Source organism: Bos taurus, chromosome 2 (assembly GCF_002263795.3).
Source record: "Bos taurus isolate L1 Dominette 01449 registration number 42190680 breed Hereford chromosome 2, ARS-UCD2.0, whole genome shotgun sequence".
Lineage (NCBI taxonomy): Eukaryota > Metazoa > Chordata > Mammalia > Artiodactyla > Bovidae > Bos > Bos taurus.
The window spans coordinates 1,163,508-1,177,559 of NC_037329.1; the positions used below are offsets into that span (position 1 = coordinate 1,163,508).

Sequence of the window (14,052 nt, forward strand, 5' to 3'; positions counted from 1 at the left end):
CTGTAATTTTGCCTCACAAAGAGGAACAAAGTCTCCCTGATAGCAACACATCTGCCTCCGCCTCCTTGCCAGATCCTTGCAGGAGCCAATGGCTCCCGAGGCTCATAGACACTCCATCACTGTAATTAAATGAGCTGCTTGGGGTTGAACTGCTTTGAGCCCTGAACTTGAAAGGGCTGTTCCCCTTTCAAGTCCTAACTCTTCATACCTCAGACTGACTGTATTTGGAGATGGGTCTTTACAGACGCAATTAAAGCAAAATGAGGTTATAGGGTGGGTCCTAACGCAATGTGACTGGTGTCTTTTATAAGAAGGGGAGATCAGGACACAGACAGGCACAGAGGGAAGGCCATGTGAAAACATGGTGAGAATGTGGCCACCCACATGCCAAGGACAGAGGCCTCGAGAAGGGGCAGGGCCCTCTGGCAGAGCCAGCGGGACTGCTGCAGGACACAGTCCCCAGTCACTCTAAACTGCAACACGAGCTCCTGAGGTACAGAGCTCCTTAAAAGCACATTCAAAAACGGTTCAGGGACACTCACAAGCGCAGGGCAGGAAGTCACGCCTTCCAAGGGAGCTGCCCCAGACCTTGGCCATCCTGGCAGAGGCTTCCCAGAGAGGACTAACCCTTCTCTGTCCACCGCTGGTGTCTGTCCGAGCCTCTCAGAGCTTGTGTGCAACGTTGGTCAGTGACACATTCCCAGTGGAGGAAGGGTGGGCAGTGGTGGTTTTTCCCTCCCTCAGCGGGCAGTTCCAGACGGCAAGGACCGTCCCCCTCCCCTCCCACCCTTTGCATGGTGCTTACCTTGAAGTCAATCTTTGCAGGAGGAGGCAACTGTCTGAAACGAAAATTACAGGGACTTTCCTGGTAGTCCAGTGGCTAAGACTCTGCAAAGATTCCATGTGCCGCAACTAAAACCCACTGGCAACTAAGACGCAGCGCAGCCAAATAAAGTGCAAACTTAAAATACAAAGTAAAAACTATTCCCTATGACGAGTTCTAGGTACAATACGGTTTTTGGTCAAACATCAGTCTAGATGTTGCTGTGCAGCTATTTCTTAGGTGTGATTTACATTTAAATACGCAGACTTGGAGTAAAGCAGGTGACCCTCCATAACATGGGTGGGCCTCATCCAAACAGCTGATGACCTTAAAAGAAGAAAATGAGATTCTCCAAAGAGGAAGGAATTCTGCCTTCAGAGGACCTTTGGACTTGAGCTGTAACATCAACTCTCCCGGAGTCTCAGCCTGCCTACTCTCCGAATTCAGAATTGCCAACCTCCACAATCATGTGAGTCAAATCCTTAAAATCAATCTTTCCATATACCCTATGGCTCTGTTTCTATGGAGAATCCTGACTCATACAAACACCCCCACCCCAATTAAAGCAAAGGAAGAAACACAGCTGCCATGTACAAAACTCTTAGGAATGTGGTCTCCAGGGCAGAAGCAAAACTGACTTCAGAATATGAAAATATCATGCACATGCACAAGTCTGCTTGATTTAACACACTTAGTTATTCCACGACCCCTGGGACAGACAACCCCAATGAGTCAAGAGTCCAGGTGGTTGTAATGCTAGTTGGTTTTGTGGAGACTGGTTCTTCCAGGCAGGATTTGTGGGAAAAGAAGAAAACTCTTTAACATGGAACAGCTTGAGTAACTCAAGCTTTAGGTAGGGATTTAAATATAATGTAAATCCTCATCACCACTTCTGACCTGGGCCTGTGCGGTTCTTCACAGCAAAGTATCTTCTTCTGTGAATATCTTCAAAGATGAAGCATCGCACACCTCCACTCTCCTAGTCAGGACAAATGGGCACAAGGAATAACCATGCTAGCTCAGGACATAAAATTCTGGTTATCAAATCAAGTTCCAAGATGGAACTCACTGCTCTCTAAGCACTGGTTTTTCTCTCCCATGGAGCAAAACTCCCCCAAAAGAGAGTAAAGAACAGGACCTGACAACCTTGGCTAGTCCAGTTCTGAGATATAAATACAAAGCACAAATATGCTTGTTTCAAGTCACAGTAACTATCACTGTCCATTTGTCTTATTCACAATTAAAAAATCTGAATGCCACAGTTCAAGGTCTGGCTTGTGGGTTCTGTCTCCACAGTCTTGCATGAAAGTAAGGCAGTCATGACGAAGTTTGGCGGGGTGGAGTGCGTAAATGAATGCTCAACAGCACAAGTTACACCAGGCTCAAACCAACACAAATGTAAAAAAATACATCCCTGTATTCTTAAGACCAAGTTCTGAGAGGCCTTTAACACAAAAAATTCATATAAATGCAAATCTTACCCCCAGAGTGCTCTGGAATCTTTTTTTTTTTTTAAGTCTCTCAGTCGTGTCTGACTCTTTGTGACCCCATGGACTATACAGTCCCTGGAATTCTCCAAGCCAGAATACTAGAGTCTTATTAGGTAGCCTGAACTCAGGCCATTCACGGTGCTAGGTTCTCTACTGGCTCCTACACAGCTGCTGTGTCTAAGCTCCTCACTATGGCCAAAGGGTCTCCAGATATAAGATATACAGAGAACAAATAACAAAACAGCATATGTAAATCCTAAGATATAAGTATCTGCATTAAGTGAAAATGGAGTAGACAATCAAAAGGCAGACAATGATAGAATGGGGAAAAAAAAAAAAACCATGAACCAAGTATACGCCACCTGCTGCTGCTCAGTCGCATCTGACTCTTTGTGACCCCATGGCTTACAGCCCGCCAGGCTCCTCTGTCCATGGAACTCTCCAGGCAAGAATACTGGAGTGGATTGCCATTTTCTTCTCCAGGGGATCTTCCCAACCCAGGGATCAAACCCATGTTTCTTGCATTTCTTGCATTGGCAGGCGGATTCTTTACCACTGCACCACTTGGGAATGCTACCCATGAAAGACAAATTTTAAATTCAAAGACACAAGGAGATGAAATCAAAAGGATGGAAAAAGATATACCATGCAAAGAGAAACCAAAAGTGGTCAGAGCAGCTATATTAATATTAGACGTATAGACTTGAAACAGAAAATTGTTACTAGAAACATTATAATAGAATAGTCACTCCATCAGAGAGATGTAACAACTATAAACCTATTCAACTAACAACAGAACTTTGGAATATATGAAACCACAGAGAACATGATCTTCTATGTAGAGATTTCACAGAAGATTTCACAAAAAACCTGTAAGAGCTAATAGATTAACTCAGCAAAGCTACAGGATACAAAAGCAACACATAAAAATCAGCTGCATGTCTATACATTAGCAATAAATGTTCCAAAAAGAATATTAAGAAAACAATTCCATTTACAATAGCATCAAAAAGAAAATAAATTTAAGAATAAATTTAACTACGGAGGTGAGTGATTCATACACTAAAAATTACAAAACACTGATTAAATAAATTAAAGACACAAATAAATGGAAAGATATTCCATGTTCATGAACTGGAAGACTTAATACTGTTGAGATAACAATATACAAAATTCCCTGGTGGCCCAGAGGTTGGGAGTCCTTGTTCTCCCTGACAGGGACTTGGGTTTGATCCCTGGTTTGGGGAACTAAGATCCTCCAAGCAGCATGGAGCAACCGAAAAAAAAAAAAAAAGATGTCACTATAACCCAAGCTATCCTCAAATTCAATGTTAGTTAAGTCGCTCAGTCGTGTCCGACTCTTTGCTACCCTGTGGACTGTGTAGTGTACTCCATCCATGGGATTCTCCAGGCAAGAATACTGGAGTGAGTTCCCATTTCCTTCTCCAGGAAATTCAATGTAATCCCCATCAAAATTCTAACAGCATTTTTTTTTTTTGCAATAGAAAAACTCATCTTAAAATAATATGGAATCTCAAAAAAACCCCAGAATAGCCAAAACAAATTTTGATAGAGGACAGCAAACCTGAAAGTCTTTTACTGATTTCAAAACTTACCATAAAGTTATAATAATCAAAACTGTGATACTGGCATAAAGACTGACACATTGACCAATGAAACTGAATAAACAGCCCAGAAATAAACCCTTGCTTGTGTATATGATCAAATGATTTTCAACAAGGGTGTCAAGACCATTCACTGAAAAAAGGACCTTCTCTTTTCTTTTTTTTAATTTTTGGCGGTGCTGGGTCTTCGCTGCTGCACAGAATTCTTCTCTAGTTACAGAAAATGAGTCAATTCTCTAGTTGTGGTGGGAGGGATTCTCATTGCTGTGACTTCTCTTGTTGTGGAACAGGGGCTCTAGAGCGTGCAGGCTTCAACAGCTGCAGCACGTGCGGTCAGTAGTTGCGGCTCCCATGGGCTCTAGGGCACAGGCTAAATAGTTGTGCCACATGGGCTTAGCTGCTCTGCAGCATGTGGGACCTTCCTGGACCTGGGATCGAATCCATGTCTCCTCCACTGGCAGGAGAATTCTTTACCACTGAGCCACCAAGGAAGCCCAAGACTGTTTTGAACAAATTGTGCTGGAAAAACTGGATATCCACATGCAAAAGAATTAAACTGGACCATCACCTCACACTATATACAAAAATTAACTCAAATGAACAAAACACCTACACAGAAGAACAAAAATTTTAAAACTTTAAGAAAAAAACATATAAGAAAAGCTTCATGACACTCAATTTGGCAATGATTTCTTGGATATGACACCAAAAGCACTAGCAACAAAAGAAAAAGTAGATAAAACTAGACTAGACATGAAAATTTTAAATTTTTGTGCAGCAAGGACACTATCAAGAAAGTTAAAAGACCTACAGAATGGGAGAAAATATTTGCAAATCATGTATCTGACAAGGGACTGCTATCCAAAATATATAAGGAACTCCTACAACTCAACATGAAAAAAAAGTAACAACATGATTAAAAAATGGACAAAGGATTTGAACAGATATTTCTCTAAAGAAGATATGCAAATGGAAAATAAATACATGAAGAGATACTCAACACCATTAATTGTTAGGGAAATGCAAATCAAAACTGGAATGAGACACTATTTCATGACCATTAAGGTGGATATTCGGAGAAGGCGATGGCACCCCACTCCAGTACTCTTGCCTGGAAAATCCCATGGGCGGAGGAGCCTGGTAGGCGGCAGTCCATGGGGTCGCTAAGAGTCAGGCACGACTGAGGGACTTCACTTTCACTTTTCACTTTCATGCATTGGAGAAGGAAATGGCAACCCACTCCAGTATTCTTGCCTGAAGAATCCCAGGGACAGAGGAGCCTAGTGGGCTGCTGTCTATGGAGTCGCACAGAGTTGGACACGACTGAAGCAACTTAGCAGTAGCAGCAAAGTGGATATTATTTTTTTAAAAAAGGAAAATAACAAGTGTTGGAGAGGATGTGAAGAAATTGGAATCCTTGTGCATTGCTGGTACACAGAAATGCTGGCAAAGCTGCGAAGGAAAATAATATGACAAGTGTTCAAAGAAATTAAACATTTAATTACCACATAACCCAGCAATACCAGTTCTGGGTATGTAACCAAAAGAACTGAAAACAGCATCTCAATAACATATACCAATGTTCATAGTTATAGTAAGCCAGAGCAGTGCTTAATTGGTGTCTGGAATAGTCAAGTTCATAGACAGGAAGTAGAATGGTTGCTACTAGGAGCTAGAGGAATGAGAAAATGGAGTTAGTATTTAAATGGGTAAAGACGTAGAAAACAAACTTATGGTTACTAAAGGGTAAGGGGGGAAGAGAGAAATTAGGAATTTGAGATGAACAGATACACATTACTAGATATAAAATAAACAAGGACCTACTGTATAGCACAGGGAAATATATTAAACATCTTATAATAATCTTTATCAATTGAAAAATCTAAAAAAAAAATAGACCTGCATATGTATGTACACACATGTATGTGTGTATATATATATGTATATACATATACATGATTCCACACAAAAAAAGTGATTCCATCTTTTAAAAGATGGAATCACTTTGTATATCAGAAACATTGTAAATAACTATACTTCAATAAAATAAATAAGTAAGTGCAGAGGTTCAATTTAGGATGAAGACAGAGTTTAGGGGATGGATGGTGGTGATGGCTGTACAACCATGTAAATGTACCTAATGTTACTAAACTGTACATTTAAAATGATTAAAACAGTAAATTTTAGGCTACTTATATTTTATTATAGTAAAAAAAAAAAATCGGACAATATCTCCCCAATTTATTTTTTTAAACATTTTTTCAGCTACTGCAGTTTATTTCCCCCTTCATAGAAATGTTAGAGTCAGTTTGTCTTTTATCTATAAAAACAATCTGCTGTGACTTCTAATAATTAAACAAAAGTATCTTATGACCCAGCAAGAACACTTCTAGATTTCTATCAAAAAGATATTATAACATAGGCCTGCATAAAGACTTGAACATGAGTCTTCATAGCAGCAGTTATTCATAACAGGCAAAAAAAAAAAATGAACTTAATGAATGGTTAAACAAAATGTAATATATCCATTCAATGGAATACAAAGCAACAAAAAAGGAATGAAATGCTGGTACATACTAGACCAGAAATAAACTCCAAAAACATTATGCTAAGTGAAGAAAGTTACACATAAAGAACACAAATTGTACACTTTCATTTATATTAAATGTCCAGAAATGGCAGATCTATAAAAGAAAGCAAATTAGTGATTAGCAGGAATAGGGGCTAGGAATGGAGATTAACTGTAAAAGGTCATGAGCAACCTTTTTGGAGTGATATGTATGTTATGATGGTGCTGTTCAACTCCATAAATCTACTAAAAATCACTGCACACTTAAAGGAGGTAATTTTACGGTATGTACATTGTACCTCAATATAAAGTTGAGATATTTTTTTCCTGCAATATTTTACTGGAATTGTGTTAAACCTATAGATCAACTTGGAGGGAAGTGACAACTTTACTATGTTGAGTATTTCAACTCATGCCCATACATGCCTCTTCATTTATTTACATGATCTTTAATTCATTCATTAGCATTTTGCAGTTTTCAGCTTATTGATCCTGTATGTGTTTTATTAAAATTTATATCTAAGTATTTGATTTTTTGAAGCTGCTGAAAATGGTTATTTTTAAACATTTTACTTTCTAATTGCACACTGTTGGTATATAGAAATAAGACTAACTTACATGTGTTAACTGTATTTTGTGACCTTATTAACTTCACATACTAATTCTGATAGTTTTTTCATAGATTTCTTGGATTTTCTATGTCGATAATACCATCTGCAAAAAGGGACAATTTTCTCATTCCAATCTGCCTTTTATTTATTTTTCTGATCTTATTGCCCTGTCTAAAATAAAGTTTTTTAATTATTATATATATGTTATTAATCCATGCTCTATTCCTTTGGTTGCAAAAATTATGAAGACCTAGGTAGGACAAGATATATAAAAGCTTTAGAAGCCAAAGTATGAATATTAACAATACATTCCTATATATACTATCTCCTTTGATTTCGTAACAATCTAATAGGTGCTTTTTCCATGTTACCAAAGAAGAAAAATGGTCAAAGGTAGTCCAACCAACATACCTATCAGGGCTCAGGTGATCATATTATAGCAGACATATATAGTAGCTTTGCCAGGACCCAACTTGATCTCATTTGCCAAAGTCCCAGGCACTGACTGAGGTGACCCCTCTATAAACTAGTAGTATTAAAACACAGATCAAAAGCCAAGACACAAGACTGTCACACACTGAGAGGGGTTGAAGGAACACTGGCCCAACAGAGGAGTAGAGGCAGTGATCCTGGAGTGATACCTGAGCAAGCACAGTGCCTTCAAAAAATCATAGGTGAGTGATTCAGTAAGTGTATGAGGGTCAGGTCCCAAGGTCTAATATTTTGGAGAAAGCATCTTTGGCAGCTTCTTTCTAGTTTTTAACTTACTAGTCAGAAGGCTCGATTCAAAGTCTGGCTCTTATCAGGCATGCTAACTTTAAAAAAAAATTATTTATTTATTTATTTGGCTGTGTTGGGTCTTATTAATAGTTGTGGCATGTGAACTCTTAGTTGAAGTATATAGGATCTAGTTTCCTGACCAGGGATCGAACCCTGGGCCCCTGCATTGGGAGCGAGGAGTCAGCCACTGGACCACCAGAGAAGTCCCCAGACATTTAACAGGCACACACTTAACCTCTTTGTCATTTTCCTCATCCATAAAGTGAGAATAATAATTGCACCCATCTTTGAGGGTTGTGAGAATAGTTGGTATGGAGATGGCACCCCACTCCAGTACTCTTGCATGGCAAATCCCATGGACAGAGGAGCCTGGTAGGCTGCAGTCCATGGGGTCGCTAAGAGTTGGACACGACTGAGCGACTTCACTTTCACAAAGTACTCAAGAGTTAGCCAACTACAGCCTACGGTTTGTTCCATAAGTAAAGTTTTACTGAAATACAGCCACAATCATTCATTACAAATTGTCCATGCTGACTTCATGCTACAGGAGTGAAACTGGGGAGGCTGTGACAGAAACCATATGACCTGCAAAGCTGGACATAATCACTATTGGACCTTTACAGGAAAAGTAATCCTGGCCTACAACAATGCTGGGGCTTCCCAGATGGCGCTAGAGGTAAAGAACCCGCCTGCCAATGCAAAAGACGTAAGAAACACGGGTTCCATTCCTGGGTTGGAAAGGAAGTGGCAACCCACTCCAGTATTCTTACCTGGACAATTCCATGGACAGAGGAGCCTGGCAGGCTACAGTCCATGGGTTGCAAAGAGTCAGATGTGACAGAAGTGCCTTAACATGCACGCACACAAAACAACACTGAAGCAAAGTAAGTACTCAAGAAATGTTGCTGTTGTTCAGTCGCTAAATCATGTTCGACTCTCTGTGATCCCATGGACTGAAGCATGCCAGGCTGCCCTGTCCTTCACTATCTCCCAGAGTTTGCTCAAACTCATGTCCAGTGAGTCAATAATGCCATCCAACCATCTCATCCTCTGTTGTCCCCTTCTCCTCCTGCCCTCAATCTTTCCCAACATCAGTCTTTTCCAATCAGTAGGCTCTTTACATCAGGTGGCCAAAGTACTGGAGCTTCAATTTCAGCATCAGTCCTTCCAACGAGTATCAGGATTGATTTCCTTTAGGACTGACTGGTCTGGTCTCCTTGCTGTTCAAGGGACACTCAAGAGTCTTCTCCAGCACATTTCAAAAGCATCAGTTCTTCAGTGCTCAGCCTTCTTTATGGTCCAGTTCTCACAACTGTACATGACTACTGGAAAAACCACAGCTTTGCTTCTGTCAGCAAAGTGATATCTCTGCTTTTTTTTTTTAAATACTCTGTCCAGGTTTGTCATAGTTTTTCTTCCAAGGAGCAAGCGTCTTTTAATTTCATGGCTGCAGTCACCATCTTAAGTGATTTTGGAGCCCAAGAAAAGAAAATCTGCCACTGTTTCCAATTTTCCCTCCATCTATTAGCCATGAAGTGATGGGACCAGATGCCATGATCTTAGTTTTCTGAATGCTGAGTTTTAAGCCAACTTAAAAGATACATTAGCTTTTATTTAAACCCTCATTCACTTCCAGAATGATAAATCTGAGTATATACATAAAGATATAGACACAAGCACTGAATATGGTAGTTCAGTTCAGTTGTTCAGTCATGTCTGACTCTTTGTGACCCCATGGACTGCAGCACGCCAGGCTTCCCTGTCCATCAACTCCCAGAGCTTGCTCAAACTCATCATGTCCATCAAGTCAGCGATGCCATCCAATCATCTCATCCTCTGTCATCCCCTTCTCCTCCTGCCCTCAATCTTTCCCAGAATATGATGGTGACAAATGCAAACTAATGTCAGTTAACTAGGGGCTGATTAAATAAATGATCATACATCTAACCATAAAGCACTATACTATAGTCATTAAAAGGAATGAAGACTATCTGTGTGTGTATATAGTATATATGCCAATATAATATATATGCCAACATGTTAATATTTCCAAGATCTTTAAATAATCCAAGAACATTAAGTGAAAAGGTACAATACATGCAATATAATCTTGCTGTCAGAAAAAGAACATACACAAAAATAAAACCTATGCACAGAAAAGGCTACATACTAAGAGAGACTTAGGGAATTGCACTTTTAGTATATGTAGTGGAGCACTGTTTGACTTTTTAATAAGCTTAAGTGTTGTAATTCTTCTCATGAATTAAAAGTGTTATTTGAATAGCTCAGGTTGTATCCTAGAGGCACACGTTTTAAACTTTAATGTCTTTACCCCTCAGGGACAAACTAGAGTACGGATGAATCGCAAATGCATTATGCTGAGTGAAATAACCAAACTCAAAAACCACATATGACATTCTGTAAAAAGCAAAACTGTAGGAATGGAGAACAGATCAAGGGTCAGGAGTGGAAAATGGAGTTGCCTACAAAAGGACAGAAAGGAGTTTAGGGGGTGATAAAACTGCTCTGTATCTTGACTGTGGTTATAAGTCACCAGACACTTAAGCATTTGTTAAAATTCAGACTGTTTATCATAAAGTCAATATTACTACATGTCAACTTAAAATAAATTTAAATAAACACACAAAAACACTTGGCGAGTAACTTTTCTTTGAGGGACGTATGAGCATACAAATGTATGTTTTAATACCGGAAATGTTTTCCACATTTCCCTGTTCACCTCTGGCATAGAGACGCCGCTGCGTGAAGACAGTGTTTGGCACCATCTTCCTAAGTGAATTCCCACAAATGCAAACTTGCCGTGGCCCACATTCATTTAAAACTTGATTATTTTCTTCAGGCTCAGCACGGGTAGATCTGCGCTTTACTCGAAAAACCACTGAAGGCCTTCAGGAAGAAGAGACGGCAGGCACCGGCGCGCGGCTTCACAGGCCGAGCGCCCGAGCGGCCGAGCAGGATTTTCCTGCACGAGCCCGGAGCCGCTAGAGCTGCTGGTGAATTGTCAAGCAAGCAACCTGAGCTACAACACCGAGAACGCTGCTGCTTCAATCACGGGTCATTGACGGAATCACGTTGACAACGGCCAAGAAATACCACCCAACTCACCAAGCTCTGACAAAACAACTGAGCGGCGCGGCGCACAGCACCCTCTCTCTACTCCTGGAAAAGGAAACTCCCAAGTCTCGGACTCCCACAGCAGCGTAGACCGTCCAACACCCGGCTTCATAAGCAATCGCCATCCGGCCGTTCAGACATAACGCTAGGGTGGACGTGCTCCGGACGCCTCTCTCGGCTTAGAAAGCGCTTCTTAAACCCCATTTCCAAATTATTCTCCCACCCACTAAGGGCTGCGAATTAGGAGCACGCATTTGAGGCTTAAAATATACAACTCAATCTGGCTGTGTTGAACCGCACTGCCCACGTAACAATCCGGGCTCCTTAACAAAGCCCCAAACTCCTCTCTCCAAGAATCTGCAAAATGGTCTCGCTTGGTCAGTCTCTCCTCCCCTCAGAGAGGGGCACAAAGCGCGACCTCAGTACAAACCGCCTGCTCGGTACTTTCAAACAATAACTGCAAAATCCCAATGGACCCTCCCCATTGGAACTCCGTCGCGGCCAGGGGCGCTGGGGAATGGCTTCGCCACTCCGAGGCCGGAGTGATCCCGGAGGCCGCGCCGCCCGGGGCGCCGCGGAGGTCCAAGTCCCGGCTGCCTGAGGGGCCCCGGTGCGACACCGCCACCTCCCAGCTCCCGGCTGGCCAGGCTCCGAGGGCGGGCCGCGATCCCAACGGGGGCGCGGGGCGGGAAGGGGGCTGCAGCGCTCCTCACCTGGGTCCGCGGCGGCTGCTTGGGGGTCCCGGGCGGGCCCTGGGAGTTTCCTAACCGAGTGAGTCACTCGGGCGGGCCGGGAATGCGCCAGGAAACACCCGGCCTCCTCCCCTTCCTCCCGGGGCGGGGGCTCTCCCGGCTCGGCCCCTTCCTCCTGGCGCTCCTCCCTCCACCCCCGGCCCTCGGCCAGTCGGCTAGCCCTTGTGCGCTGTGCTCCCTCCCTCGACCCCGGGGGCCACAGGCCCCTCTGGCTGTCGAAAATGCTCCTCCGGGAAGGGAACCTCGAGGGCCACCTGCCGGCCTAGGAGACCCCAGCTAGTCCTTGGGACCGCGGGAAAGGGGGGAGGGGGGGAGGGGCTTCCCAGTGGGACTCGCCCAGCTTGGGCCGTAAAAAGAGCGCGGAGGGCGCACCCTGTCCCGGGCCTCAGTGAGATAAGGGCAGCAAGTGAGATGAGCCGCAGAACGAACTTAGGGGGACACCCAGGCGCGATGGCCTGGCGCCCCGCAACCAAGGAGGAGGTACTCGTTCACACCTGAGCGCCGCGGACGGGATCCTGCAAGCGGCCAGGTGCGGGGTGCGACTGGGACTCGCTGCCAGAACCCGGCCAACCGGGAGAAAACGATCCTGTTTGGCCTCTGAAGTGATCGCGTGTCCTCTCTGAGCCAGGAGCAAAGGCGTGCGCAGATTTGTGGGAATGGCTGAGAGCAGAAATCTGACGAACTAGCCCCCAAACAAAATCTTGAGAGAGGCCAAGTGGAGTAAGTTTGTCACAAGCATGTTTGGGAGAAATTTTTCCCTAAACTACCGCCGCTCCCCATCACCACCACCACCTCCCCAACCTGTCGTAAGGGAGAGCAATAAAGATGAGCAGCAGGTATCAGGCCATTAGCCTTTGAAAACCACAAGAAGTTTCATTACCTCCTGGCTGTCTTCTAGATGATGCAAAGTTACAGCAAATGAATCCTGACTAAACCAAAATCCACCAGTTGTCTAAATATTCAGAGACCACTTTTTCTAGAAGCTCCTGGAGGTCCCTCACTCCAACATGGGTTTTGAGTGACTTTCTGGTTCCCGGCTAGTCCACACATTTTCAGCCCAGGGCTGAGTCTCAAAGTTAAATTCCCAAGGGCTGTTTTTTGTTTGTTTTATACTGAAAGTGAAGTGGTGAAATACATATTCAAGGTATAGTGTATTTATTTAAAAATACTGTAACCCCCTAGAGCAATTAATGAAAAATAAGCAATTAAAAAATCCAAGATAGGAAATTAAATGGAATGCTAAAATATAAATCGAAGAAAGCAAAGAAGGAGCAAAAAGCACATAAGTAACAAAGAGCAAGCTGTTAGACTTAAATCCAACTGTATTAGTAAAATTACATTAAACGTAAATGAACTAAACACTCCAAAGAACTTGTCACATTGGATAAAAACAGAGCCTAAATACATGGCTGTTTAAAAGAAACATACCTTAAATATGAGGACACAGAGAGGTTGAAATTTTAAAAGATGAAAAACCATCTACCATGCCCATGCTAATCAAAAAAGTCAGTGACTATATTAATATTAAAGTAGACCTAAAGACAAGGAGCATGACCAAAAATTAAAGGGGACACTGGGTAAAGATAAATGGGTCAATTAATTCAGAAAAAAAAAATGACAATTTTTAGAGTGTATGCACCAAATAAACTGTGAAAAATTGATAGTCAGAAGAAGAAATAGGCATACAGATACTCACAATTAGAGATTTAACACCCCTCTCTTAGGATTTGATGTGACAGGCAGTCACCAAAATAAGTACAGATACAGAAAAATTTTAAAGCAGTTGACTGATTTACCCTTAAGCCTCACAAAACAAAACACAAAATATGTTGTATTTGATGACAGATGTTCAAAATATTTATGCTGAACCCTTAAGGTAATTACTGAGAAGGATTAAAATTTTCAAATATTATGCACAAAGTATATTTTAGGAAGTAAAACAAATCTCAGAAGATGTCAAAGTGTTGATATCATACAGAACTTTCTCTGACCATCACGAAATTGAACGATAACGCAATAAAAATAAAACCTTAAAAATATATTTTATTTATTTATTTTATTTTTTAGCTGTGCTGGGCCTTCCTTGCAATTCATGGGCTTCTCATTGCAGTGGCTTCTCTTGTTGCGGAACATGGGCTCTAGGCACTTGGGCTTCAGTGGCTGCAGCACACAAACTCAGTGTTTGCAGCTTGGCTCTAGAGTAGGCTCAGTAGTTGTGGTGCATGGGCTTTATTACTCTGGGGCATGTGGAATCTTCACGGACCAGG

The 14,052-nt window shown here is 42.2% G+C and overlaps 1 protein-coding gene across 1 annotated transcript in view; it reads right to left on the minus strand.

The window, feature by feature from the left end:
- CYFIP1 (cytoplasmic FMR1 interacting protein 1) overlaps positions 1–11,819 on the minus strand; it is a 108,636-nt gene extending 96,817 nt beyond the window's left edge. Inside the window, exon 1 of the mRNA NM_001205515.2 lies at positions 11,747–11,819. The gene's annotated coding sequence lies outside the window, so the exon portion shown is untranslated. The remainder of the gene's footprint in view (positions 1–11,746) is intronic.
- Positions 11,820–14,052: the final 2,233 nt, after the last annotated feature.